This window comes from Rhipicephalus microplus, chromosome 6, assembly GCF_043290135.1.
Source record: "Rhipicephalus microplus isolate Deutch F79 chromosome 6, USDA_Rmic, whole genome shotgun sequence".
NCBI lineage: Eukaryota > Metazoa > Arthropoda > Arachnida > Ixodida > Ixodidae > Rhipicephalus > Rhipicephalus microplus.
The window spans coordinates 84,137,958-84,164,482 of NC_134705.1; the positions used below are offsets into that span (position 1 = coordinate 84,137,958).

At 56.2% G+C, this 26,525-nt stretch overlaps 1 protein-coding gene, 2 non-coding genes and 1 pseudogene across 4 annotated transcripts in view; all 4 read right to left on the minus strand.

The window, feature by feature from the left end:
* Window positions 1–26,525, minus strand: part of LOC142765346 (uncharacterized) — a 114,471-nt gene that overhangs the window by 15,933 nt on the left and 72,013 nt on the right. The window lies entirely within an intron of this gene.
* LOC142766133 (U2 spliceosomal RNA) lies at window positions 526–718 on the minus strand. The gene has a single exon (XR_012884422.1). It is a non-coding gene; the product is annotated as a U2 spliceosomal RNA (small nuclear RNA).
* Window positions 9,842–10,020, minus strand: LOC142766350 (U2 spliceosomal RNA; annotated as a pseudogene).
* On the minus strand, window positions 17,889–18,079 carry LOC142766185 (U2 spliceosomal RNA). Its single transcript, XR_012884429.1, has one exon. It is a non-coding gene; the product is annotated as a U2 spliceosomal RNA (small nuclear RNA).

Sequence of the window (26,525 nt, forward strand, 5' to 3'; positions counted from 1 at the left end):
TCGCTTGCCACTGCAACTGTAAACAGAAACACCAACCAAACCCCATTTTCTAGAGGCTTTTTTTATTTTTCGTTGCGAAACGGGTGAATTCGAAAAGCGGAAATAGCTTGGCACATACATACACACTTCTACACACATACATACATACACATCGCACATGCATACACATCGTATACACACTTCTAGCTTTCCTCCGAAACAGTAATGATAATTTCCTCAATAGTTTTATTAATATGAGTAGGAACGTTAAAAAAAATAAGAAACTTGAGTATGTACGTGTGAACATAACAAAATAAAAGAGACCCTCCATATATGAAATACACACGGAAACATTTATTTTCCCAGAGCAATCGTAAGTGTAAACACAGCTAGCGCACTCCCTGCACGCGAATACCGCGTCAGCCGGGGCGGCGTGCCGCCACCGTCTCGGACACTCGACGCACCCAAGCCGTTTACCCCGGTATCATGGGTAAATCCGAACACTCCTTCTATCATTGAATTTATTGTCGAACTCACCCCGCAGGGGGTGAGTGGGCCGATCCCGGAGGTAGTGCAATACCGGGCCAACCCGTGGCGGAGGTGAAGCAAGCTTCAAGCACTCCGCCGCATCACAAAAATAAGTTTAATATCTTGGATCCAAATAGGATCCGTATCAGATATTAAGCTGATAAGAACAGATACTACACAAAGAGAAGTTTATTTGACTTCAAACAAAGATGGCAGGACATGTATATGCGTTTTACAAAATAAACAAACCGGGGCACAATGAATATATACAAGTAGATACAAAAGAGCGCATTATCCTTATACATATTGCAACCATAAAGGCGAACTAATCAAAAAGGGCACATACACTACACAAAGAAAAGTGTGTTACACTTTGTCAAAAAAAAAAAAAAAAACACGCACACAGATGTGAACGGGATGCTATGTACGTATGTACAATAACCAGCTGCGCTCTAGTGTCGACGGGCGGGGCCAGCGGCAACAACACAGTGTCAAGCAAGTGACTATATGAAAACCGGTGCTACGGAGGTGGATGGAGGTGGATCTGGGGAGCGGGGTGGGGGGGGGGGTCACCTTCGTTTGGGACTAAACATGCGATTGCTCCTGAGTTGGGGACTCCTCGGGAGTCGAGAAGTGTTAGTAGTGCAAAATTGGAGCAGCCAACTTGCCCTCTCTTATGAAGAAAAATTTCGTGTGCCAGCGGCGAAGGAACATCTCCTCACCGCTGGCCTCGAGTTCTCGGGAGAGGATCTCCCACACCAGCCTTCTAATACGCGTAACGGCCGGTGGTGCTGCCCGAACTGGCGGTCGTCGCGCTTCCGCGAGGGAGCGGCGCTGCCACACAACAAAAAGGGTACAGGCGGTAACAAGCCGCGCAAACGCGCCCCTGTTGCGTCCGTGACCTGGTGGGGGGCGGATCCCAAAGGTGTGCGCTACCATGCGCCAGACTGGCCGCGCAGCTGAACACTCCAGCAAGGCGTGCTTCTGTGTTTCTGGTTCCCTGCAATTTGGGCAGGCGTCGTCGGGCACAATACCTAGTTTCTTCAGGCGGCACCTAGTAGGGAGGACCTCCCATGCCCTCTTCCAGAGAAAATCCTGGATATCGCAGGGTAGCAAGCTATGAAGCAGTGAGAGGTCGCGCTTAGCTTTCTCTGCTCGTTGCTTGTCCTCGTCGCTGAGCTGGCTTGCGGTGAGTGCCTCCACTATGCGGGCCGGCTGCTCCGCGTCGGGATCACAATTCGGCGCTTCCTTGCGCAGCATGCGTGCCGTCGCCGCTGCTACCCTGTAAAAGGGCGAGGGCGATTCAGCGTGCGGGCCAGTGTGTCGGCCGGCATCAAGCCAACTGTTCGACGGGCCGCTCCAATAGTGCAGCAAGCCTCTCCCGACATAGTTTTCTGCTTGCGCCACCTTGCGAGCCGTTTTCAAGGCGAGCAGTTTGCTCAAGGTGAGTGCGTGCGGGAGGCCCAGCCCCCCTTCTTTAACTTCCAACTGGAGGAGGGTTCGTTTGACAGGGGGTGGTGTCCTGCCCCATAGTAGGTCGTTGGCTAACGTGCCGAGTCGTGTGGCCATCCGCGCCGGCATCGCTGACACCCTGCTCACGTAGGAGGCCAAGGCAAGAACACTAGTCTTGATTGCGACGGCCTTTTCACGCAGGGTCAAGTTGAGCAGTGCAGCGCGCTCGGTGAGCTGTGCAGCCCTGTCGATGACCCTTGTCCATGTGGAAACGTCGACGCCTTCTCGGTTAAAGTAGACGCCGAGGACCTTAACGGTGGAGACCGGTACTATGTCGCCTATTGCTTCAGTAGGGAACGGACCGAAGAGCAGTGCTCGGCTCTTTCTCTCGTTCAGTTGGGCTCCCGACACCTTAGCGTATAGTTCAAATACGCTGCGGAAGCGGTCGAGACTTCGTGCGTCCTTGAGAAACAGAGATATGTCGTCGGCAAACGCCAGGACTTTAATCTCCTCGGTACCGGTCATTGGCAGGCCTCGAATGCGTTCGTCGCTAGCCAGAGTTGTGAGCAGAGGCTCTATCGAGAGGACAAACAGGGTTGGACCTAAGGGGCACCCTTGCCTAATGCCTCTCGTGTACCGGAAGAAGGCAGTGGTCGTGCCGTTCACCGCGACGCAACTACGCAGGTTGGTGTACAGAAGCTCGATGGCAGCCACAAACTCCTGCGGGAGCCCGAACTGACGGAGCACTTCAAAGAGATACGTGTGCCTCACCCTGTCGAACGCCTTGGCTTGGTCGAGAGACAGGAAGGCACCCGTGACTCTTTTCTGGGTCGCGTATTCAAAAACATCTCTGGTGGCGGTGAGGTTGGCGAACATTGACCGGCCAGGCACGGCGCAGGCTTGGTGGGGGGCTATCAAGTCCGGCAAGAAGGTTCTTAGCCTGGTGTTCAATATGGACGCCACGATCTTATAGTCTACATTGAGTAGAGAGATCGGGCGCCATGACGACAGCTCGCGCGGGGATGCGCCGTCCTTGAGAATGAGGGTGATGCGCCCTTCGCTGAATGAATCCGGTTTCACATGGTTCTCGAGGACCAGGTTGACCATGGCCAGCAGCGGGGCTCGCAAAACTTCAAAGAAAGTCGCGTAAAAGCCGGCTGTCAGGCCATCAGTGCCTGGAGCCGAGTCAGGCGGCATGGCTCGGATGGCAGCGCGGAGTTCCTCTTCCGTTGCTGGGCCGCACAGAACCGTGCCCTCATCTTCGGCGAGTCGGGGCAGTCGCGAACACAGATTGGCCATGAGAGCCGCCTCTGGGAGTGGGCCACTAGGGTCCGGCTCGTGAAAAAAGGCCTCGAAGTAGTTATGGAACTCCGCTTCGATCTCGGTGGGGTCGGTGATCAAACTGCCGTCAGGCCTTTGCACCTCCGAGATTCGAAGGGAACCGGTACCACGCACGTCATTCATGTTCAGATCTGGCGCGTCCCCCGCAGCGACTCGGGATTCACGTGCGTTGCACGCGATTTCCCGGAAGAGGCGTTCATGCTGGACTTGAAGCGAGTGAAGATAGTCGCGTGTACAAGTCGTGAGGAGGTCTGCACTCTGTACAATCCGCATCCGGCGGAGTAGCTCGTTCATCTCTTTTGTGATGCGTTTCTTCCTCACGCTGCCTTCTTCTTGCAGGAACGCTCTCCATCTCGCCTTCAAGTCGTCCCATTCGGCGGGGCTGGTACAGGGGGAGGCCTCAATCGTCTCCTCCAGGAACGCGGATATTCTGAGGGCGCTCGTGCTGTCTTTTATGAGCGCCGGGTCGAGGCGCCAAGCTTCATTTCCTGGATGAGGGCCGGGCGTCCCCCTCACCGTTGTAACCAACGGGAGGTGGTCGGTTCTGTCCGCCAGCCGGTCGGGGAGGGTGAGGACTTCGCACGCCACAATAGAACCGACGAGGCGCTCGGGGACGTAGGCTCGGTCAAGCCTGCTGGCCGTTGTTCGCGAGGTTCGGGTGGGGGCGAACTCGTTTCCATGTACGTGTACCCAGGCGTCCGTGAGCCGCAGGTGTCGGAGGATCCTGACCAGCTCTTTGGCGTGGTAAGTTGAGCCGCCTTGACCCGGGCCCCGGACGTCTCTTATAGAGTCCACGACGCAATTGAAGTCCCCGAGAACCACGTGGGGAACGGACTCCACCAGGTAGCCATGCAGCTCCTTAAAATAATTGCTGGTGTCCGACCTCGTCACCGGTGCGTAAACGTTAACGAAGCGCACCTTTGACCCGTCAACGAAGACGTCGAGCACAAGTGTACGCCCGTTTGCACCGAAGACACAGTGGGACTTCTGTCGGAACCTGCCCGTCACAAATACGACCCCAACGCCACAAGCCCTCGCACATGTTAGAGAAAAAAAACCTTCGGCTTGGCAGTTGTGCTTAAAGCTGATTACGTCGAGCGGGGAGCGAAAGTTGGTCTCCTGGAGAAAGAGGAGATCAATGCCTTTGGAACGGGCGAACGACAATACGGCTGCTTGTTTGCCCCTATCGCGAAAGCCGCGAATATTTAGCGTGGCGAACCGCAGCGCAGCCATGTTCCGTCAGTCGGAGCGCGGTGCCTCTCTCGGGGGGAGAAGGAACGATGAAAGGCGCGATAACTAGGAGAGTTGGGCATCAGTGGAGCGCGCGCCAAAGGGGCGAGAAGAGTGCTGCACTAAAGAGTGGAAGGTGCCCAGCCAGGCGAGCGGGACAGCAGAGGGTGAGAGAAGGCGGGAGAGCGGAATGCGGCGCGGCCGTCGGAGCAGGCGCGCCGCTTTGTTCTTCGGGTAGCCTTCTTAGCTAACATGAGACACGACCCGAGAAACCGCGCCGGGAGCGCAGCAGGCCCGGGCGCGCCGGGCGGGGCGCGCGCGGAAAGCAATCCGGAGCGAACGGGCGACGCAGAAGCGAGCGCGCCTCTTGATGCATCGTTGAAAACCACGTGGGAGAGCGGACGGAGCGAGACGAAAGCGAGCGCGGCCAGAGGAGTGCCAACAAACGACCCGCGGGAGAGGAGGCGGCGTGAAGCGGCGCACGGCCGCGCAAGGCAAAGCGGAACGGGCCCGCGACCCCACCCTATGCATGCCGCCGCCGCGCGAGCCCAGAGCAGCTGCGAGTTCGTGACCTCATTTTTATGTATGCCGCCGCCCGTGAGCTTAGTGCAGCGCAGCCAGCGAGGGCGCGGAGCAGCGCATACAGAGAACCCGAAGGCGACAGGCCCGGCCACAGATGAAAAGCAGACGACGCCATCAGCGCGAGCTGTGTCGCAGCGAAAAACAAACAGAACAGAGTGAGCCAGAAAGAATGTACCAAGCTAAGTAGGAGCAGACGACGCGAGCTGCGTCGCCGCAAAACACAGAGGGAAGCCAGGTGGAATCAGTAAAATGGAAAAAAACCACTCCCGGCACAGAGGACGCGAAACGCGTCTGCTCACACTCCAGGCGGAAAGGCGCGGCGCGTCGGAGGCGCGCAAGCAACCCCCCTTCCACCCCACCCCGACGCCGCAGGGCGCCGAGACGCCTGCGGACTACTCGATCGTCTCACCACCATCCGCGGGGGGGTCCCCCTTGGACGCGGCGTTGTTACCCAACCTCGGGGTCTTCGCCTTCGGCGGGGCGTCGCTGTCACTGCTTCCAATCCCTAGCCCGGTCCGCCGCTGCCTCGCCTCGCGAGTGGGGGAACCCTCACGGGAGTTGCGCTGCGGCTCGTCTCCGTGACGGCGACGCGAGCGAGACCTCGGCTCGCGGCCCCTGTCACGACTTGAGGCCCGTACGCCCGAATCGCGACCGGCCCCGTCACCGCGGCGACGACGCGAGCGCGAGCGAGATCTCCGCTCGCGGCCAGACGCCGGGCGAACCACGGGCGGGTCCGGTCGCCGGCTCTCGCGGGGCACAACCTGCTCGGGGGAAGGGTCTGACGGCGCGTGGTCCTCGTCCTCAGGCAGGGCATAGTGCCCGCGGCTCACAATAGGCCTGTCATCCCTGGCCAGGGCTTGCTGAGGCGCCTCCAAATCCTGTGCCGAGACAGGGGCCAGCACGTTGGCCGGCGCGTCGGAGACGGGGTGGCTCGTCTCCTCTTGCTCAGGAGGCGCCGGAGACGCGTCCTCTAAGGTAGCCAAAGGCGGCCAGTCCTCGGCGCCCGATAGGCTCGCGGGTGTTGTAATGGACGCCGATCGCGTCGGGCCCGTCTCGGTATCGGTTGTTTCTGCGCCAGAGGACGCCGACGCCGAGCTAACGGAGGCAGACGCTCCGCGCGTCTCTTCCTTGGCACCCGAAGACGCCGCACTGCCGCTTGCGCTTGAGACTGATTCCCCGTCGCGACGCCAAGAGAGAGGGCCCCTTGTGGTCGTGCGGGGCGTGATCTTCGGCGTGAGGACCTGTAGACGCGAAGTGGTCTCACCCGACCTCGGCGAAGGGGCACCGGAAGACTGGCTAAGTGCTGCGTTGGCGACTGTCAGCACCGACGAACCGCGGGCAGCGGCCGCGTAGGAGCGCCTGCGAAAACACTCGCGCGTCCCGTGACGGCCCCCGCAACGCGTACACTCGGCTGTGCAGCCCTCTGTGTCGTGGCCGAAGACGCCACAACGCTTGCAAAACGCGGCCGTGCACGCGGTCGCCATGTGCCCGACCTCGCCGCAGCGCGCGCACACACGGCGTATCCCGCGGTACTCAAACATTACTCGGTGGCCCGCGATGGTGATGAAGTTGGGCACCGGTCGACTCATCTCAATTTTAACAACTCGAACACCGCTAAGCTTATTAAACCTCGTTGTTACAGGGGCAAAGGAAATGCCCTTAATTTTGCCGTACTGCGCAAGGGCGTTGCCAAGCGTCTCGTCGGACATGTACACGGGGTACCGGTAAACGTTAACAAACGTGACCGGTGGCCCGACGGCCTCAACCGGCACGTGCTGGTCGTTCACGCGGAAACCTTCCGCAACCATTAACTTCGTCGCCTGGCTAGCGTTCCGGGTACAAACGAGAAACCTGGCACCGCCCATGTGCTGCAACACATAAACACTATCGTCACCGGCAGTCAATTCAACAGCATCAATCAAATTATCTATGCTTACGTCGCCTTCCGGCGCGGTGAACAAAAAACAGTTCTCCCGGGCTGGGAGCTCCATTGGGGTCGCCATTCTTGAGGACGCTGGTCCCAGGAGGGCGAGACTTGTGGAAACTTGTAATGTGCAGACGGGCTGCACTCTAGTAGAGTGGGCGGCTCAGCCGAGGCGAAGACCGCTCAGTAGAGGTAGGTAGGCGCCGCGAAGACGGCAGGGGGACTCCGGGGCAGCAGGCGTTGTCCGGGTCCAAGCGGCTGCAGGCATCAGGGGGCACCAGGCGGGAGCCGGGAACCCAGGAGCGGCAGACGCGCGCGGAACGGAGCAGCGCTGCTACGGGGCGTCTTCTTTCTTCGGTCTTCAGAGGGGCCGGGGGCCGACGTCAGCGTGACGTGACCCCAGGTCTCGCAGGGTGACTCGTAGAAAACAGCTAGCTCGACACTTTGATCTTAGCCAAAAGGCCGAGAAGCGATGCAATTCATTAGCACGTAATTAAAATCCATTCTTTCACACCTCGTACTTAGTTCTGGCCAAAAGCCGGGCAAACAGTAGCAAAGCAATTCCGACGTCCACCCATGCACAACCAGCATTGTGCACCGACAGCGGCAGCGCTGGCTTCACGGCATTGCTTTTATCCCCAGTCCGCTTGAAGTTTCTAGTTTCGCTTACAAACATGTTAAAACTGAAACCTTCTTTTTCCCAGAGGTCGAAGCCACGCGTGCTTGCTTGCATGCGTACTCTCTATGCGCCCATGACGTCACACCAAATGCTTGCTGGCGAACATTATCAGGCATGTCGCGAGGGATGCTACAGCATTTGTTTTAAAAACTGATGCATAGTGTACATGTCCAACTCGAGCACCAAAGTCTGGAAGGAAGGAAAAAAAAAAATGACTGTGCAAAATGTGAATACGTCACCCATCCAACATGGCTTCTACGCCGGCTGCCCAAGCAACGCCTCTGCAACGACGCCCACAATCATCGGCAAAAAGGTGGTGCCTTTGGCTGCTTCAGCACGCTCAACATATGCCTTGCAAGTTCCGACGTGGCGGAACACCGCACCGAGGTCGACGAAGGTCCTGCCGTGAAAGGCAGACCCGGGAATGCGTGCGAAACGTCTACCGCGTGGGTTGTGAAGCCGGTGAATGAAGGATCATGTGGCAGAGGGTGACGGAACGTGAGTGTGCGACTTGACGCTGCGATGTCGTTCAAGCGTTCAACGGGCCGGCAGGTTCTGTCTGTCGTGGTCGAAAACGTCCGAGTTTTGCTGATTCCGAGGGGTAGGAGTGCTATGGTGGCGTGTACGAGGCGCTGGTGCGGCGCTCCGTCGATCGTGCCGGACGGACATGAGGCGGCCGAAGGCGGTCGTGAAGTGGTCGCGGAAATCAGTGGAGAAGTACTCGCCTGCGCTTTTCGTCGAAGACGCGCGACAGACGGTCTTCGGGAGACACGGGTGGTTGCACAAATGCGACCGTGCGTCAACGTGCAGCCATATTCGTGGATTATTTCGCCCCATTACGATAGCTTCGTCACTGCGCTCGCTGGTGTTGCTTGTTTTTGTTGACCTTCACTTGTGGCTCACACCCACTGTGGGGGATTGGCTGGTTTGTTGTTCTGCTTCTTCGACTTCTACATACTCGGCTTAGTGAAGCTGTGAGGAGTGACGAGTGGGTACGGAGGCAAAGCGCGCCCGGGGCGTGATCTCACGCGTCCTGGGGTCCACGTCGCTTCAGGTACGTGCGTGGTGCGTCCGAACGTCTAGTGCGCAATTTTCTTGGAACTTCCAGCAACTGGCAATTCCATTGAGGTGAGCGTGCGAGGATGTTCGTTGTAATTAACGAGAGCCAACGGTGGATGAGCTGGTATGAGATGGTGTTCAGAAATGAAGTGTTTGATCAACAAGGCGATGCCCGCCGTGGTGGTCTGATGGCCGTAAGGTACTCGGCTGCTGACCCGCAGGTGGTGGGATCGAATCCCGGCCGCGGCGGCTGCATTTCCCTGTGCTCAGATTAGGGTGCACGTGAAAGAACCCCAGGTGGTCGAAATTTTCCCATAATCATATGGTGGTTTTGGGACGTCAAACCCCAAAGGTCAGTGGACATAGGAAAAGCACATCGGGGCTTTGCCGCTCCACCGTACAGCAGGTGTGTGCGGAGTGGGTCCTGTGGCGTTCTTTGCGATTTTAATTTGTGATGGGGAATAGTGTAGATGCGTAGACGTGGCGAGAGCACGCGTCTTCAGGTTCAGACGCCGCGTGAAGATGTGAAATAAAAATGCCTTCGCTTGCCACTGCAACTGTAAACAGAAACACCAACCAAACCCCATTTTCTAGAGGCTTTTTTTTATTTTTCGTTGCGAAACGGGTGAATTCGAAAAGCGGAAATAGCTTGGCACATACATACACACTTCTACACACATACATACATACACATCGCACATGCATACACATCGTATACACACTTCTAGCTTTCCTCCGAAACAGTAATGATAATTTCCTCAATAGTTTTATTAATATGAGTAGGAACGTTAAAAAAAATAAGAAACTTGAGTATGTACGTGTGAACATAACAAAATAAAAGAGACCCTCCATATATGAAATACACACGGAAACATTTATTTTCCCAGAGCAATCGTAAGTGTAAACACAGCTAGCGCACTCCCTGCACGCGAATACCGCGTCAGCCGGGGCGGCGTGCCGCCACCGTCTCGGACACTCGACGCACCCAAGCCGTTTACCCCGGTATCATGGGTAAATCCGAACACTCCTTCTATCATTGAATTTATTGTCGAACTCACCCCGCAGGGGGTGAGTGGGCCGATCCCGGAGGTAGTGCAATACCGGGCCAACCCGTGGCGGAGGTGAAGCAAGCTTCAAGCACTCCGCCGCATCACAAAAATAAGTTTAATATCTTGGATCCAAATAGGATCCGTATCAGATATTAAGCTGATAAGAACAGAGGTTTTCAAAAATGTTAGGAACATTTCTGACCGAAAAGGAAAAACTTGTTCTCATTTTTTGTTCCTTCAACCAGAAAGGAAGAAGGTGGTGTATCGTGAACTGTGTATAGAGAAGGTGAAAATAGGAAATAGCAGGGGAGAAAAAGTGAAAGGGGCGTGTGTCGTGTAGTATCACCTCTTATTTTTGCGATGTCTTTGGGAGGGTGACTTTGTCAGCACGTGGCCCAGCGAGTGACAGTCACTTTATGGCCACGTGTGCGCAGTACACTTCCCGAGAAGCTGCAATGGTCTCGCTCACTGCAAGCTTCTTAAGTAACCGGAGATATCTCCGGCTGCAGAGTTTTTTAAAAACTCTGTCATTTGCCGGGTCCCAGGAGCCAAGCATGCCGACGACGACTGCTTCGATCGTGACTCTCTGGTAGCGGCGGAGCAAGAAGTCCCGAACTGGTTCGTATTTTCGTTCCTTTTCCAGTCGGGCTGCCTCGAGTGCTTTGAGCCGGTTGTCAAAGGGGCAGGTCACGTCCACGATGATCGCCTCTTCCCCCCTGGCGAGAACGAGGTCGGGGCGAAGGTTGGTGGTACCAACCGCTCTGTTCTCATGCGTGACCGTGAACTTCTTGCTGGCGGCTTGTTTCACCCTCGCCACAATCTTGTTGTGACGACTGGTGTAGGCCATGCTGTGGCGCATGCAGTGACCCAGGACATGTGGCAGCGTTTCCACTGCGTAACCGCACACACGGCACCGTTTGTCGGCGGAGGTGGTCCATGGGTTGGCTCCATTCACAGGTAGGAGGTTCAGGCGTGCCCTGTGAATGAAGCGCCAGTCGCAAAAGCGGGTGAATTTGCCGGAGCGCATGAAGTGGGAGCTGCTCGGGTCTGCGGCGACGCATTCCATTGCCTTCCCTTGATTGGGCATTTCTTGAAGGAAGCGATCGCGTGCCCGCATCATTCGGAAGCGCAGCGTTTTCACCACTTTTCGTCGTTTCTTTGACGTGAGAGTTTCCTCTCCGTCACACGTGATGCTGGTCCCCCCGTCTTCGAAAATTTCCCAGGTGACGTGTAGCCTGCGGGAAGCCTTCCGAGCCTCGGTCCAGACGGACTGCAGTTGTGTCGGCCGTGCCTGGAAAATGCCCTCCGTTTCGCCGCTGGGGTAGCAGGCGAGCTCCTCGTTGGTGGCCTGCCTGCGAATGCGCTTGGAGACAATTTTGGTTAGCGCTTCGAAGGCAAGTTCCCGGACCTCGCGATCGGCTGAGGTCAGAAGCTTGAAGGCGTTGTCCACGCGGCAGGCGTCACTTGTGTCTGCGGCGAGGGGGATTCCAGCTGCTCCGGCCGCTGCGCTGCCGTAGAGGTAGTTGTTTGCAGCGTTACCTGGAAGATAAAGAGTTTTCTTTATCAGGGGCCGGAGTGCGTCGTCTAGGCGGGCCCATTCCGCCTTGCCCACTTGTCCGCACCGCATGGCGAAGTTGAGTGCTGGAAAGACAAAAGTTTTCAGTGCATCAATTCGCTGCCATGGGGCAAGCATGGACTCGAGCAGGGTGCGGCCGACGGAGATCGCCTCATCGACCTTAGAGCGGTCTTGGAGAAGGCTGAACCCGACGGGGCGTCCTAGAAAAGATTGACTCTCGTAGTCACTGATGCGAGGGATCTCTTCTCCGTCGACGAAGAATTTCGTGTCCCTAGTGCCTACGGGAGTCCTACCAGAGAGGTGCAGGCTTCTGCACTTCTTGGGGTTCAGCCGAAGTCCCAGCTGGCCCGCGAGAGCCGCCACGACGTTGATGCGGTCCTGCAGTTTCTTGGGGCTGTCCGCCAAGGGGGTCAAATCATCGGCGTAAGCCAGCACATTGTGCTGCCTCTCACCTCCTTGGACCGCCCGAATGACTGGATCGAGCACCAAGTTGAAGAGCAGGCCGCTCAGTGGGCAGCCCTGTCTAATTCCGGCGGAGATTGTGACTGGGGCCGTTGTCCCAGCTTCGGCGACAATCCGGGTGGCGTTGTCTCGGTAGAGGTCTGCGATGATTGCGCAGAAGTCCTCTCCTGCACCTGCACCACGAAGAGAATCGATTAGTGCGTTGTGCGGAACTGAGCCAAATGCGTTGGCGAAGTCGAGAAAGGCCACGCAAAGGTCACCACCGCCGGCCCGCGCGGCGTCCAGGCGCTCCTGCAGCACGAAGTTGTGTTCAAACACGCCGTCGTGCGGCAGGAACCCCTTCTGACACCTCGAGAGCACGTCATGGTCACACACCCACTGCTGCATGCGGGAAGCTAGGCAACCCGCATACAGCTTGGAGATGGTGTTCCCAAGGGCAATGGGTCTCCAATTCGTGACCTCACTCGGATCACCCTTCTTGTGGATGAGGATGGTCCTCGTTTCCTTCCAGGCGTCGGGCACTTGCTTGTACTGGAGGCACACGTTGAATGCTGCGGAGAGAAAGAGACCTTCAGGATCATGTTCTTTCCAATGGCGGTAGGTGATCCTGTCACTGCCGGGGGCCGTGTTTTCGCATCTGCGAAGATGCGAAAACACGGCAGATCTCTGTCATGTCGTCTGGGCGAGCCTTGTTAAGGAGCAGGTGGGTGTTCCCTTCCTTCGGCGCCCATGTTTCAGCAAAGTGTTGCTCCAGTCTGTCCAGCGGAATCTCGCAGAGTTTGGTTTCGCCCTGTACGATGATACGAACAGCCCGACGGCGGTTGCGACGATACAGGCTCTGTATCTGCTGGGCGTTGTTCGGGTTGGTCGGGACGCGGGGTTTCCCACCGGCAGGGTTGTCTGGAATTTTCGCCTCCTTCCTCACCGCCGATACGGCCTCCTCCAGGATGGAGAGGAAGTCGTCCCAGCGCTCAGCAGTGGCGGGCTCCCGAAGCAGTTGCCGGATTCGCTGGCTGTGTTCTGCGAGTACGCTTGTGTCGTCGATTGGCCCGGAGAGGGTGATCTCGCCGGGGTTCACTGTCTGCGGGGCGGGGTCCTGTGATTCGCCGCCTGCGTCGTCTATCGAAAGTCCCTCGGATGATGCTGGATGTGTGGGGGAGTCGACGCTGTGGGTGGTACTCCTGGCTGATGGACTTGCTTGAAGGTCCTCCTGTGCTGTTGCCAAGCTTTGTTGTGGTGCTCCTTGCTGGCTGGTCCTCTGAGTAGCGCGGGCTGTGTCTGGATCCTGCTGGAGACGGGACGAAAACCGTGACCCTTCTGGTGGTGACTGCTCCTCGCTGGTTGCTGATGGAATTGTCGCATCCCTGGAGCTCTGGCTTGGAGAGCAAGCTGTGCTGCCTAAGAGAGGAGGGAGAGGGGTAAGGGCCCGGTCCGGTGATGGTGGCCGGGAACGCCGTGGGTTGTCGTGGTCCGTGTCGCTGTGCGGTGACTCATGTTGCCTGAGACTCGGCGTGATGGAGGATGCATTTCCAACCTGTGAGAACAGAGAGGCACATGAAGACCTGATCCTCGCGGTGGCGGCCTCGCTAGGCGTGGGCGATGGGGTGCCCGTAGTTGCCGAAACCCGGTCAGGGATTTCCTGCAAGTCACCTAGAAGGGGGGAGGAAGGTGTGAGTGCCAGCTCTGTTGGTGCTGGAGAGTCCGGCGTTGCGCTCAGTGTCGTGCTGTCCTCGCTTGGTGATGATCCCGTTGACGTCGTTGAGTTGGAGCTCTGTGACGATCGAAGGGTCATTGTCCGTGTGGCTTGGTTGCCGGCAGCAGCGCGGGGGGGTCGGCCAGTCGGAGTTGCAGTAGGTGCCGCCCTCGAAGTCCTTGAAGTCGTTGGTCCCTCGTTCATGTGCTGTGCTTCCTGTCTTTTGTGTTTGCGCATGTGGTTGTCCAGTCCCTTCCTTGTTGTCATGGTGGCAGGGCATTGTGGACACTTGTGCCTGTTGAGGTCGAGGGGCGACAGCTCGTGTCTACCTCTTGCGATGCAGGAGTGGAGTGTGGGATGCAGCCCAAGGCCGGTCGTGGAGCATAGGGTACAGGTGTATGCCACCTTCACTTTGAGCTCATGCTCGTCTAGTAGATGCCGCACCAAGCTTTGTCGCCTGCTTGTCCAGCTGATCCCGGAGTACCGTACCCCACATTTGTCTATGGGGCAGGTGAAGCTGTGTGGGATTGGGAAAAAGACATCAAGGGTCTGTCCCTCCTTGCCTAGCTGGGGTTGGTTTTGGGCATCTCGCGGCCTCGGTGTAGTGGGCGTCCCGGTCTCCCCTGTATTCGGGGGACCTACCTCCTCGGACATCACCTACTGGTGGGCGAACACTTCTAAAGAAAACAGGATTATCACGGCAGGATGTACATCATTGTGAGAACACTTAGGCATCTTGAGAAAAAACACTTCAATAAAAGACGGCACTGTACACTTGAATGAGAAGTAGAAAGATGGAGAGGAGATAGAGAAAGAAGAGAAGGAAAAAAAAAAGGGGGGGTGGGGGTGGGGGGTGATCGTCAACCCATGTTTAAGTGTAGCTGGCGACCTAAGACAAAGGGGAAGAAAAGGAGGGATTGTGTGACCTCCTCCCCCTAGTCGGGGGAGAAGAGAGAAGAGGGGTGCGCTCGCCGAGAGAGGAAGAGGAAGAAAAAGAAAATGAAGAGAAAGAAAAAAAAAAACCACGGCGTGCGCACCAGTGAGAGTCGCGGGCTACCCGCTACATGGTGAGTGCAGCTGGCAGCCCCAAGAAGGCAGAGAGAGTACTGACCGCCTCAGCAGAGAGGAGGGTACCAGAAGGAATTAGTAAAGAAGACAGAGGAAAGAGAGCGAATGAGAGAAGAGAAGAAGAAAAAAAAAAAAAAGGGAAGGCAGGAGAACCCGGTTGAGCGTGCCCTCTACTGACACGTGTCAGCAGCGGCGCTTCCGGAAAAAAAAAAAAAGGAGCGTGCAAGAGTAGAGAGAAAGTCGCCTGGCTACATTGTTAGTGTAGCTGGCAACAGTGGGAGCGGGAGGGGAGCCTTAGCGCGGGCCACGTGGACGGAAAGTAGAAGAGAGGAGAGAAGAAAAGAAAAAAAAAGAGAGAGAAAAGTGAAGAAAGAGGAGAGAGCGGAGATGCTGCTTCCACGTGGTCACCAGCGGCGCTCGCTGGTGTCCAGAGTAGAGGCGTGCTCCGAAAGAAAGAAAAAAAAAAAAAGAGCGTGCAAGGAAGGCTTGCGCTATCTTACATCACTTGGGCAGATGATGCAAGGGCCGCTGAGCCAACTAATACACAAGAAAAAGGGTGCTTTTCAGACGGGAAGCTGCCGGCAAGGCCGGTTGGAGCAGCCCGTCTCGCCGAGCACGAGAACCCACCCCCCCAAAGGGGGGCGGAAAAGACAGGCAAAAAAGAGGTGTTTTAAAGAACTAGCATCTCACCAATGACCAGAGCCAGAAATCCAGGGCAGCAGGAACCAAGTGTCAGCAGGGGGGTCCAAGAATCCGCAGGCAGTCGTTGCTGGTCGCTCGAACAAGCTAAGGCATGCACACAACAACAACACAAGAAGAGACAGAGAAAGACACCGCACTAACCGGGCGGGTGGTCGATTGCTTCTACAAAGAGCAGGAGTAGGATGGACAAGCCAACACTACACTTTGATCTTAGCCAAAAGGCCGAGAAGCGATGCAATTCATTAGCACGTAATTAAAATCCATTCTTTCACACCTCGTACTTAGTTCTGGCCAAAAGCCGGGCAAACAGTAGCAAAGCAATTCCGACGTCCACCCATGCACAACCAGCATTGTGCACCGACAGCGGCAGCGCTGGCTTCACGGCATTGCTTTTATCCCCAGTCCGCTTGAAGTTTCTAGTTTCGCTTACAAACATGTTAAAACTGAAACCTTCTTTTTCCCAGAGGTCGAAGCCACGCGTGCTTGCTTGCATGCGTACTCTCTATGCGCCCATGACGTCACACCAAATGCTTGCTGGCGAACATTATCAGGCATGTCGCGAGGGATGCTACAGCATTTGTTTTAAAAACTGATGCATAGTGTACATGTCCAACTCGAGCACCAAAGTCTGGAAGGAAGGAAAAAAAAAAATGACTGTGCAAAATGTGAATACGTCACCCATCCAACATGGCTTCTACGCCGGCTGCCCAAGCAACGCCTCTGCAACGACGCCCACAATCATCGGCAAAAAGGTGGTGCCTTTGGCTGCTTCAGCACGCTCAACATATGCCTTGCAAGTTCCGACGTGGCGGAACACCGCACCGAGGTCGACGAAGGTCCTGCCGTGAAAGGCAGACCCGGGAATGCGTGCGAAACGTCTACCGCGTGGGTTGTGAAGCCGGTGAATGAAGGATCATGTGGCAGAGGGTGACGGAACGTGAGTGTGCGACTTGACGCTGCGATGTCGTTCAAGCGTTCAACGGGCCGGCAGGTTCTGTCTGTCGTGGTCGAAAACGTCCGAGTTTTGCTGATTCCGAGGGGTAGGAGTGCTATGGTGGCGTGTACGAGGCGCTGGTGCGGCGCTCCGTCGATCGTGCCGGACGGACATGAGGCGGCCGAAGGCGGTCGTGAAGTGGTCGCGGAAATCAGTGGAGAAGTACTCGCCTGCGCTTTTCGTCGAAGACGCGCGACAGACGGTCTTCGGGAGACACGGGTGGTTGCACAAATGCGACCGTGCGTCAACGTGCAGCCATATTCGTGGATTATTTCGCCCCATTACGATAGCTTCGTCACTGCGCTCGCTGGTGTTGCTTGTTTTTGTTGACCTTCACTTGTGGCTCACACCCACTGTGGGGGATTGGCTGGTTTGTTGTTCTGCTTCTTCGACTTCTACATACTCGGCTTAGTGAAGCTGTGAGGAGTGACGAGTGGGTACGGAGGCAAAGCGCGCCCGGGGCGTGATCTCACGCGTCCTGGGGTCCACGTCGCTTCAGGTACGTGCGTGGTGCGTCCGAACGTCTAGTGCGCAATTTTCTTGGAACTTCCAGCAACTGGCAATTCCATTGAGGTGAGCGTGCGAGGATGTTCGTTGTAATTAACGAGAGCCAACGGTGGATGAGCTGGTATGAGATGGTGTTCAGAAATGAAGTGTTTGATCAACAAGGCGATGCCCGCCGTGGTGGTCTGATGGCCGTAAGGTACTCGGCTGCTGACCCGCAGGTGGTGGGATCGAATCCCGGCCGCGGCGGCTGCATTTCCCTGTGCTCAGATTAGGGTGCACGTGAAAGAACCCCAGGTGGTCGAAATTTTCCCATAATCATATGGTGGTTTTGGGACGTCAAACCCCAAAGGTCAGTGGACATAGGAAAAGCACATCGGGGCTTTGCCGCTCCACCGTACAGCAGGTGTGTGCGGAGTGGGTCCTGTGGCGTTCTTTGCGATTTTAATTTGTGATGGGGAATAGTGTAGATGCGTAGACGTGGCGAGAGCACGCGTCTTCAGGTTCAGACGCCGCGTGAAGATGTGAAATAAAAATGCCTTCGCTTGCCACTGCAACTGTAAACAGAAACACCAACCAAACCCCATTTTCTAGAGGCTTTTTTTATTTTTCGTTGCGAAACGGGTGAATTCGAAAAGCGGAAATAGCTTGGCACATACATACACACTTCTACACACATACATACATACACATCGCACATGCATACACATCGTATACACACTTCTAGCTTTCCTCCGAAACAGTAATGATAATTTCCTCAATAGTTTTATTAATATGAGTAGGAACGTTAAAAAAAATAAGAAACTTGAGTATGTACGTGTGAACATAACAAAATAAAAGAGACCCTCCATATATGAAATACACACGGAAACATTTATTTTCCCAGAGCAATCGTAAGTGTAAACACAGCTAGCGCACTCCCTGCACGCGAATACCGCGTCAGCCGGGGCGGCGTGCCGCCACCGTCTCGGACACTCGACGCACCCAAGCCGTTTACCCCGGTATCATGGGTAAATCCGAACACTCCTTCTATCATTGAATTTATTGTCGAACTCACCCCGCAGGGGGTGAGTGGGCCGATCCCGGAGGTAGTGCAATACCGGGCCAACCCGTGGCGGAGGTGAAGCAAGCTTCAAGCACTCCGCCGCATCACAAAAATAAGTTTAATATCTTGGATCCAAATAGGATCCGTATCAGATATTAAGCTGATAAGAACAGATACTACACAAAGAGAAGTTTATTGAACTTCAGACGAAAACAGGTACATTGATATGCATATACAGTTTCGAAAACACGTTATATATACACAGGTACACATTTACATGAAGAAATTACAAATGCAAAGCGTAACCTATGTACATCTTTACACTCATGAATGTCAGGTATTTGGGGAAGAAAACACCTTTGGACCGGTGTGTTTAACATAAGTGATATAGAGAGTGGTGGGGGGGGGGGGGTAGGGGAAGACGCGATATCTATATACATATGTACATGCGTAATGACACTAACAAGCATCAAAATATATGAGGGTACAAAAATAGAATTCTCAGCGTATATACTCATACACTTAACGAAGATTTATGAAAGAAAACAGGTGGGGGGTTTATTTACATATATACAATGAACAGCGACGCCTTGATGCCTACGAGTGGCGCCAGTCGCACTACACAATATCAAAACAAGACAGGTTCGTCACCAGGGTAAAAAAAACTTCATGATCACGGGTGTGTCTGGGGAGAGGGGCGAGGGGGGGTCACCATGGTCGGTAGCCACATATGTGTCACTCTTGAGTTGAGCGACGTCCAAAACCGAGTGCGGTTAGTAGTTCACAATCGGAGCGACCAGCCTGCCTTCTCTCAAGAAATAGAATTTCGTGTGCCAGCGGCGGAGACACATCTCCTCTCCGCTGGCCTCGAGTTCCCGGGAGAGGAGCTCCCACACCAGCCTTCTTATACGTGCGACGGCAGGTGGCGCCGCCCGAACTGGCTGTCGCCGCGCTTCCGCGAGCGAGCGACGTTGCCACACTACAAAAAGAGTGCAGGCGGTCACAAGCCGCGCAAACGCTCCCTTGTTGCGTTTGTGACCTGGTGGGGGGCGGATCCCAAAGCAGTGCGCCACCATGCGCCAGACAGGCCGCGCGGACAAACATTCAAGCAAGGCGTGCTTTTGTGTTTCCGGCTCCCGGCAGTTTGGGCAGCGGTCGTCGGGCACAATGCCTAGCCTCTTTAAGCGGTGTCTAGTGGGGAGGACCTCCCACGCCTTCTTCCAAAGAAAATCTTGAATTTCGCAGGGTAGCAGGGTATGCAACAGGGAAAGGTCGCGCCTAGCTTGCTCCGCTCGTCGCCGGTCCTCGTCGCTCAGCTGGCCTGCCGTAAGTGCCTCCACTATGCGGGCCGGGTGCTCCGCGTCGGGGTCACAATTCGGCACTTCCTTGCGCAGCATGCGTGCCGTCGCTGCTGCCGCCTTGTAAAAGGGCGAGGGCGATTCGGCGTGTGGGCCGGAGTGTTGACCGGCATCCAGCCAACTGTTTGACGGGCCGCTCCAATATAGCAGCAGGCCTCTCCCGACATAGTCGCCTGCTCGCGCCACCTTGCGAGCCGTCTTCAAGGCGAGCACTTTGCTCGAGGTGAGCGCGTGCGGAAGGCCTAGTCCTCCCTGCTTAACCTCCAGCTGGAGGAGGGCTCGTTTGACAGGGGGTGGTGTCCTGCCCCACAGCAGTTCATTGGCTAACATGCCGAGTTGAGTGGCAACCCGCGCCGGCATGACCGTCACCCTGCTCACGTAGGAGGCCAAGGCAAGGACGCTTGTCTTCATTGCAACAGCCTTCTCACGCAGGCTCAAGTTGAGCAGTTTTGCACGCTCTGTGAGCTGTGCAGCCCTGTCGATGACGCGCGCCCATGTTGAAGTGTCGACGCCTTCCCGGGTAAAATAGACGCCGAGGACCTTGACCGTGCTGACCAGTTCTATGTCGCCCAGCGCTTCAGGAGGAAACGGGCCGAAGAGCAGGGCTCGGCTCTTCCTCTCATTTAGCTCGGCTCCTGACGCCTCAGCGTACAGCTTGAATACACAGCGGAAGCGGTCGAGGCTTCGCGCGTCCTTGATGAAGAGAGATATGTCGTCTGCAAACGCCAGGACTCTTATCTCTTCGGTACCGGTCATTGGCAGGCCTCGGATGCACTCGTCGCTGGCCAAAGTTGTCAGCAGGGGCTCGATCGAGAGTGCGAACAGCGTTGGGCCCAAGGGGCACCCTTGCCTAATGCCTCTCGTGTACCGAAAAAAGGCCGTCGTCCTGCCGTTCACCGCGACGCAGCTGCGCAGGTCAGAGTACAGGAGCTCGATGACAGTAACCAACTCCTGCGGGAGCCCGAACCGGCGAAGCACTTCAAAGAGGTACGTGTGCCTAACCCTGTCAAAGGCCTTGGCTTGGTCGAGGGACAGGAAGGCACCCGTGACTCTCTTTAGGGCCGCGTATTCGAAAACGTCTCTAGTGGCCGTAAGATTGGCGAACATAGATCGGCCAGGCACGGCACAGGCCTGGTGGGGGGCTATCAAATCTGGCAGGAAGGTCCTCAGTCTGGTGTTAAGTATGGACGCCACGATCTTGTAGTCTACATTAAGTAGGGAGATCGGGCGCCATGATGACAGTTCACATGGAGGTGCACCGTCCTTGAGGATAAGGGCGATGCGCCCCGCGCTGAAAGAGTCGGGTTTTATGTGCTGCTGAAGGACGAAGTTAACCATGGCCAGGAGCGGGGCACACAGAACATCGAAAAAGGTCATGTAGAAACTGGCCGTGAGGCCGTCAGTACCAGGAGCCGAGTTCGGCGGCATGGCTCGGATGGCTGTGCGGAGTTCCTCCTCCGTTGCTGCGCCACACAAGACTGTGCACTCGTCTTCAGCGAGTCGGGGCAGGTGCGCACACAGACTGTCCATGAGAGTTGCCTCTGGAAAAGGGCCGCATGAATCCGGCTCGTGGAAGACAGTCTCAAAGTAGTTTCGAAACACCGTTTCGATCTCGGCGGGGTCCGAAGTGAGGCTGCCATCAGGACGTTGCACCTCTACTATTCGCAGGGAGCCGTTTCCACGTGCTTCAGTTAAAGCTGGTCCCGCTGGTTCCCCCACAGGGGTCCTTTGTTCGCGTGGGTTGCGCGCGTATTCCCGGAAGAGGCGATCGTGCTGAACTTGAAGCGAGTGGAGGTAGTCGCGCGTGCATGCCGTGAGGTTGTCCGCGCTCTGTACTATCCGCATGCGGCGGAGTATCTCGTTCATTTGTCTTGTGATGCGCTTCTTCCTCAGGCTGCCTTCTTCTTGCAGGAATGCTCTCCATCTCGCTTTCAAGTCGTCCCATACAGCCGGGCTAGTGCAGGGGGTAGCCTCAATCGTCTCCTCCAAATACGCGGATATTCTCGGAGCACTCGTGCGGTCTTGGATGAGTGCCGGATCGAGGCGCCAGGCTTCATTTCTCTGGTGATGGCCAGGTGTCCCCCTCACCGTTGTTACCAACGGGAGATGATCCGTTCTGTCCGAGAGCCCTTCGGGGAGGGCGAGGACTTCGCACGCCATGATGGATTGGACAAGGCGTTCGGGGACGTAGGCTCGGTCGAGTCTGCTGGCCGTGGTCCGCGAGGTCCGAGTGGGGACGAACTCGTTGCCGTGTGCGTGTACCCATGCGTCCGTGAGCCGCAGGTGCCGGAGGATCTTCACCAGCTCTTTGGCATGGTAGGTCGAGCCCCCTTGGCCTGGGCCCCGGATGTCTCTTGTGGAGTCCACGACACAGTTAAAGTCTCCGAGAACGACATAAGGGACGGGCTCCAGCAGGTGGCCGTGCAGCTCCTTGAAGTAGGTATTTGTGTCCGATCTGGTCACCGGCGCATAAACGTTCACGAAGCGCACCTTGGACCCGTCGACGAAAACGTCGAGCACAAGCGTGCGCCCATTCGCTCCAAAAACACAATGCGACTTTCGCCGGAATCTGTCCGTGACGAACACGACACCAACGCCGCAAGCCCTCGCGGATGTTAAAGAAAAAAAGCCGTCAACTTGGCAGTTGCGCCTGAATAAGGTAACATCAAGCGGGGAGCGGAAGTTGGTCTCCTGCAAAAAGAGGAGGTCGATGCCCTTACTTCGGGCGAACGTCACTACAGCGGTCTGTTTGTTCCTGTCGCGAAAGCCGCGAATGTTTAATGTGGCGAACCGCAGCGTGGCCATGATCCGTCAGTTGGAGCGCGGTGTCTCGCTTGGGGCGAGAAGGAATGCTGAAGGGCGAGATAACACAGCGGGCTGTGCATCAGCGGAGCGCGGGCGAGGAGGAGCGAGGAGGATGCTGCGCCATCGGGGAGAGGGCCCAGCCAGGTGAGAGTGGGACAACGGAGGGTGGGGGGGTGGGCGAGCGGAGTGCGAGGCGAGGCGGGAGAGGGGGAAGGTGGCGAAGCCCTCGGGACAGGCGCGCCGCTTCGTTCTGGGCGTAGCCTTCTCAGGACTTGGGCGGGGGATCCCGTTTGCCCCCACCCGCTTGCTCAAGCTTCTGGGACTTCGCGTGGGGCGGGGCGTCACTGTCACTGCTTTGCCCTACCAGTTTTGATCTGCGCTGCCGGGCGTCCTTGCTAGCGGTCCTCTCGTCTACGTCGCGCTTGTCGTCGCCAGGGCGTCTTCGCGAGCGTGAGCGTGACCGCTGCTCGAGGCCGTGGGGAGACTGGCCCGTCCTCACTTCAGACTTCCTGCTTAACCGTGCCGTTGGGGCGGGGGAGGAACAAGTCGGGGTGGGGTTCTTGCGCTCGCCATCCTCAGGTAGCACGTAGTACCCTTTGCTCTTGATGGGGAGTTCGTCCTGAGCGGGGTCTCGGGGATGGGCCTCCAGGTCTTCGGAGGTAACTAGTGCTAGCACGTTGGCCGGCGTTGGCGGGATGGAGGAGAGGGCCCTTCCCTGTTCAATGACGTCATCGGCAGGCGCCTTTTTTACCGGTGACGAAATTGCGTGGCTCACTTGGTCCGACAGGGGTGCCAGCGGTGAAGGGGGGGCGGACTGCGCGGAAGCAGTATCCGAGAAGCTGGCCTCTGTTTCGGAAGGGGCGGTGGTAACCTCCTCGCTCGTCTCGCTCTTCTCTCTCTCGCTGGCAGGTGAATCCGCCTCGCTGCTGGTAGTAGGGGAGTCTGTGTTTGTGGTGTCGTCGCTTCGCTCCCTTGCTGCCGTGCTGGGCTTGGACTTAGGCGCAAGCACCTGAAGTCGCGATTGTGGCTTTTCTGACCGGGGCGATAAAGAGCCGCTAGGTGGGGCTAGGTCAGAGGCGTGGTCGGAAGTCGAGGGGAAACCGCGGGCGGCCGACGCGTAGGATCGCCTTCTAAAACACTCCCTCGTCCCGTGGTGACCCCCACAACGCTTACATTCACTAGTACAGCCCTCGGTGTCATGGCCAAAAGTTCCGCACCGTTTACAAAAAGGAGCGGAGCATGCCGTTGCCATGTGGCCCACTTCGCCGCATCGTGCGCAAACTCGCCTCATGCCGCGATACTCGAACATTACGCGGTGCCCAGCGATGGTCGCAAAGTTTGGCACCGGTTTGCTCATTTCGATCTTAATTACCCTTACACCGTTGAGCTTGTTTTGGCGAGTGGCCACAGTGGCAAACGATATGCCCCTCACTTTGCCATACTGAGCTAGGGCGTTGCTAAGTACCTCGTCAGACAAGTAGGCGGGGTACCGGTAGGCATTTACGTACGTGACCGGCGGCCCTACGGCCTCAACCGGTACGTTTTCGCCATTAACACGGAAGCCTTCCGCCACCATTAACCTTGTCGCCTGACTGGCGTTGCGCGTACAGACGAGGAACCTAGCCCCGCCCATGTGCTGTAGAACAAATACACTGTCATCTTAATGGCATGATTTGGCCGCAAAAGAGACACACACAAGAAAAGGAACACTCAAACGACAAGCACAGGCGGCAACTAGGCCAACTAGGCCAACAATCAGTATTATTACACTGTCATCCCCAGACACTAGTTCTATCGCGTCGATTAGGTCATCTATCGATACGTCGCCTTCGGGCGCCGTGAACATGAAGCAATTCTCCCTCACCGGGAGGTCAGACGTTGACGCCATTCTGGTGAGCGTTGCCGCTGGCTGCCAGGAAGGCGTGGCTAGTTGAAACTGGTATCGTGCAGGCTAGCTGCACACTGGTAGAACTGCGGCTCAGCCGAGGCGGGTGCCGCACGGATACAGGAGGCGCCGGGTGGGTAGCAGGAGGACTCCGGGACGGCAGGCGTAGACCGGGGGCCTTGCTTCACCAGGCATGGGATGGGTGGGCGCCGGACAGGGAGGTCCGAGGCTCGGGGCGGCGGTCGCACGTGCAGGACGGCGATGCCGCGTAAACTAACTTTGGCGACTTGAACCCCGGGGTCGACGTCGGCGGGACGTGACCCTGGGTCTCGCGCGGGGCGCAAAGAAACGGCTAGCTCGACAATTGGTCTAGCCAAAAGGCCGAGAAGCGATGCAATTCATTAGCACGTAATTAAAATCCATTCTTTCACACCTCGTACTTAGTTCTGGCCAAAAGCCGGGCAAACAGTAGCAAAGCAATTCCGACGTCCACCCATGCACAACCAGCATTGTGCACCGACAGCGGCAGCGCTGGCTTCACGGCATTGCTTTTATCCCCAGTCCGCTTGAAGTTTCTAGTTTCGCTTACAAACATGTTAAAACTGAAACCTTCTTTTTCCCAGAGGTCGAAGCCACGCGTGCTTGCTTGCATGCGTACTCTCTATGCGCCCATGACGTCACACCAAATGCTTGCTGGCGAACATTATCAGGCATGTCGCGAGGGATGCTACAGCATTTGTTTTAAAAACTGATGCATAGTGTACATGTCCAACTCGAGCACCAAAGTCTGGAAGGAAGGAAAAAAAAAAATGACTGTGCAAAATGTGAATACGTCACCCATCCAACATGGCTTCTACGCCGGCTGCCCAAGCAACGCCTCTGCAACGACGCCCACAATCATCGGCAAAAAGGTGGTGCCTTTGGCTGCTTCAGCACGCTCAACATATGCCTTGCAAGTTCCGACGTGGCGGAACACCGCACCGAGGTCGACGAAGGTCCTGCCGTGAAAGGCAGACCCGGGAATGCGTGCGAAACGTCTACCGCGTGGGTTGTGAAGCCGGTGAATGAAGGATCATGTGGCAGAGGGTGACGGAACGTGAGTGTGCGACTTGACGCTGCGATGTCGTTCAAGCGTTCAACGGGCCGGCAGGTTCTGTCTGTCGTGGTCGAAAACGTCCGAGTTTTGCTGATTCCGAGGGGTAGGAGTGCTATGGTGGCGTGTACGAGGCGCTGGTGCGGCGCTCCGTCGATCGTGCCGGACGGACATGAGGCGGCCGAAGGCGGTCGTGAAGTGGTCGCGGAAATCAGTGGAGAAGTACTCGCCTGCGCTTTTCGTCGAAGACGCGCGACAGACGGTCTTCGGGAGACACGGGTGGTTGCACAAATGCGACCGTGCGTCAACGTGCAGCCATATTCGTGGATTATTTCGCCCCATTACGATAGCTTCGTCACTGCGCTCGCTGGTGTTGCTTGTTTTTGTTGACCTTCACTTGTGGCTCACACCCACTGTGGGGGATTGGCTGGTTTGTTGTTCTGCTTCTTCGACTTCTACATACTCGGCTTAGTGAAGCTGTGAGGAGTGACGAGTGGGTACGGAGGCAAAGCGCGCCCGGGGCGTGATCTCACGCGTCCTGGGGTCCACGTCGCTTCAGGTACGTGCGTGGTGCGTCCGAACGTCTAGTGCGCAATTTTCTTGGAACTTCCAGCAACTGGCAATTCCATTGAGGTGAGCGTGCGAGGATGTTCGTTGTAATTAACGAGAGCCAACGGTGGATGAGCTGGTATGAGATGGTGTTCAGAAATGAAGTGTTTGATCAACAAGGCGATGCCCGCCGTGGTGGTCTGATGGCCGTAAGGTACTCGGCTGCTGACCCGCAGGTGGTGGGATCGAATCCCGGCCGCGGCGGCTGCATTTCCCTGTGCTCAGATTAGGGTGCACGTGAAAGAACCCCAGGTGGTCGAAATTTTCCCATAATCATATGGTGGTTTTGGGACGTCAAACCCCAAAGGTCAGTGGACATAGGAAAAGCACATCGGGGCTTTGCCGCTCCACCGTACAGCAGGTGTGTGCGGAGTGGGTCCTGTGGCGTTCTTTGCGATTTTAATTTGTGATGGGGAATAGTGTAGATGCGTAGACGTGGCGAGAGCACGCGTCTTCAGGTTCAGACGCCGCGTGAAGATGTGAAATAAAAATGCCTTCGCTTGCCACTGCAACTGTAAACAGAAACACCAACCAAACCCCATTTTCTAGAGGCTTTTTTATTTTTCGTTGCGAAACGGGTGAATTCGAAAAGCGGAAATAGCTTGGCACATACATACACACTTCTACACACATACATACATACACATCGCACATGCATACACATCGTATACACACTTCTAGCTTTCCTCCGAAACAGTAATGATAATTTCCTCAATAGTTTTATTAATATGAGTAGGAACGTTAAAAAAAATAAGAAACTTGAGTATGTACGTGTGAACATAACAAAATAAAAGAGACCCTCCATATATGAAATACACACGGAAACATTTATTTTCCCAGAGCAATCGTAAGTGTAAACACAGCTAGCGCACTCCCTGCACGCGAATACCGCGTCAGCCGGGGCGGCG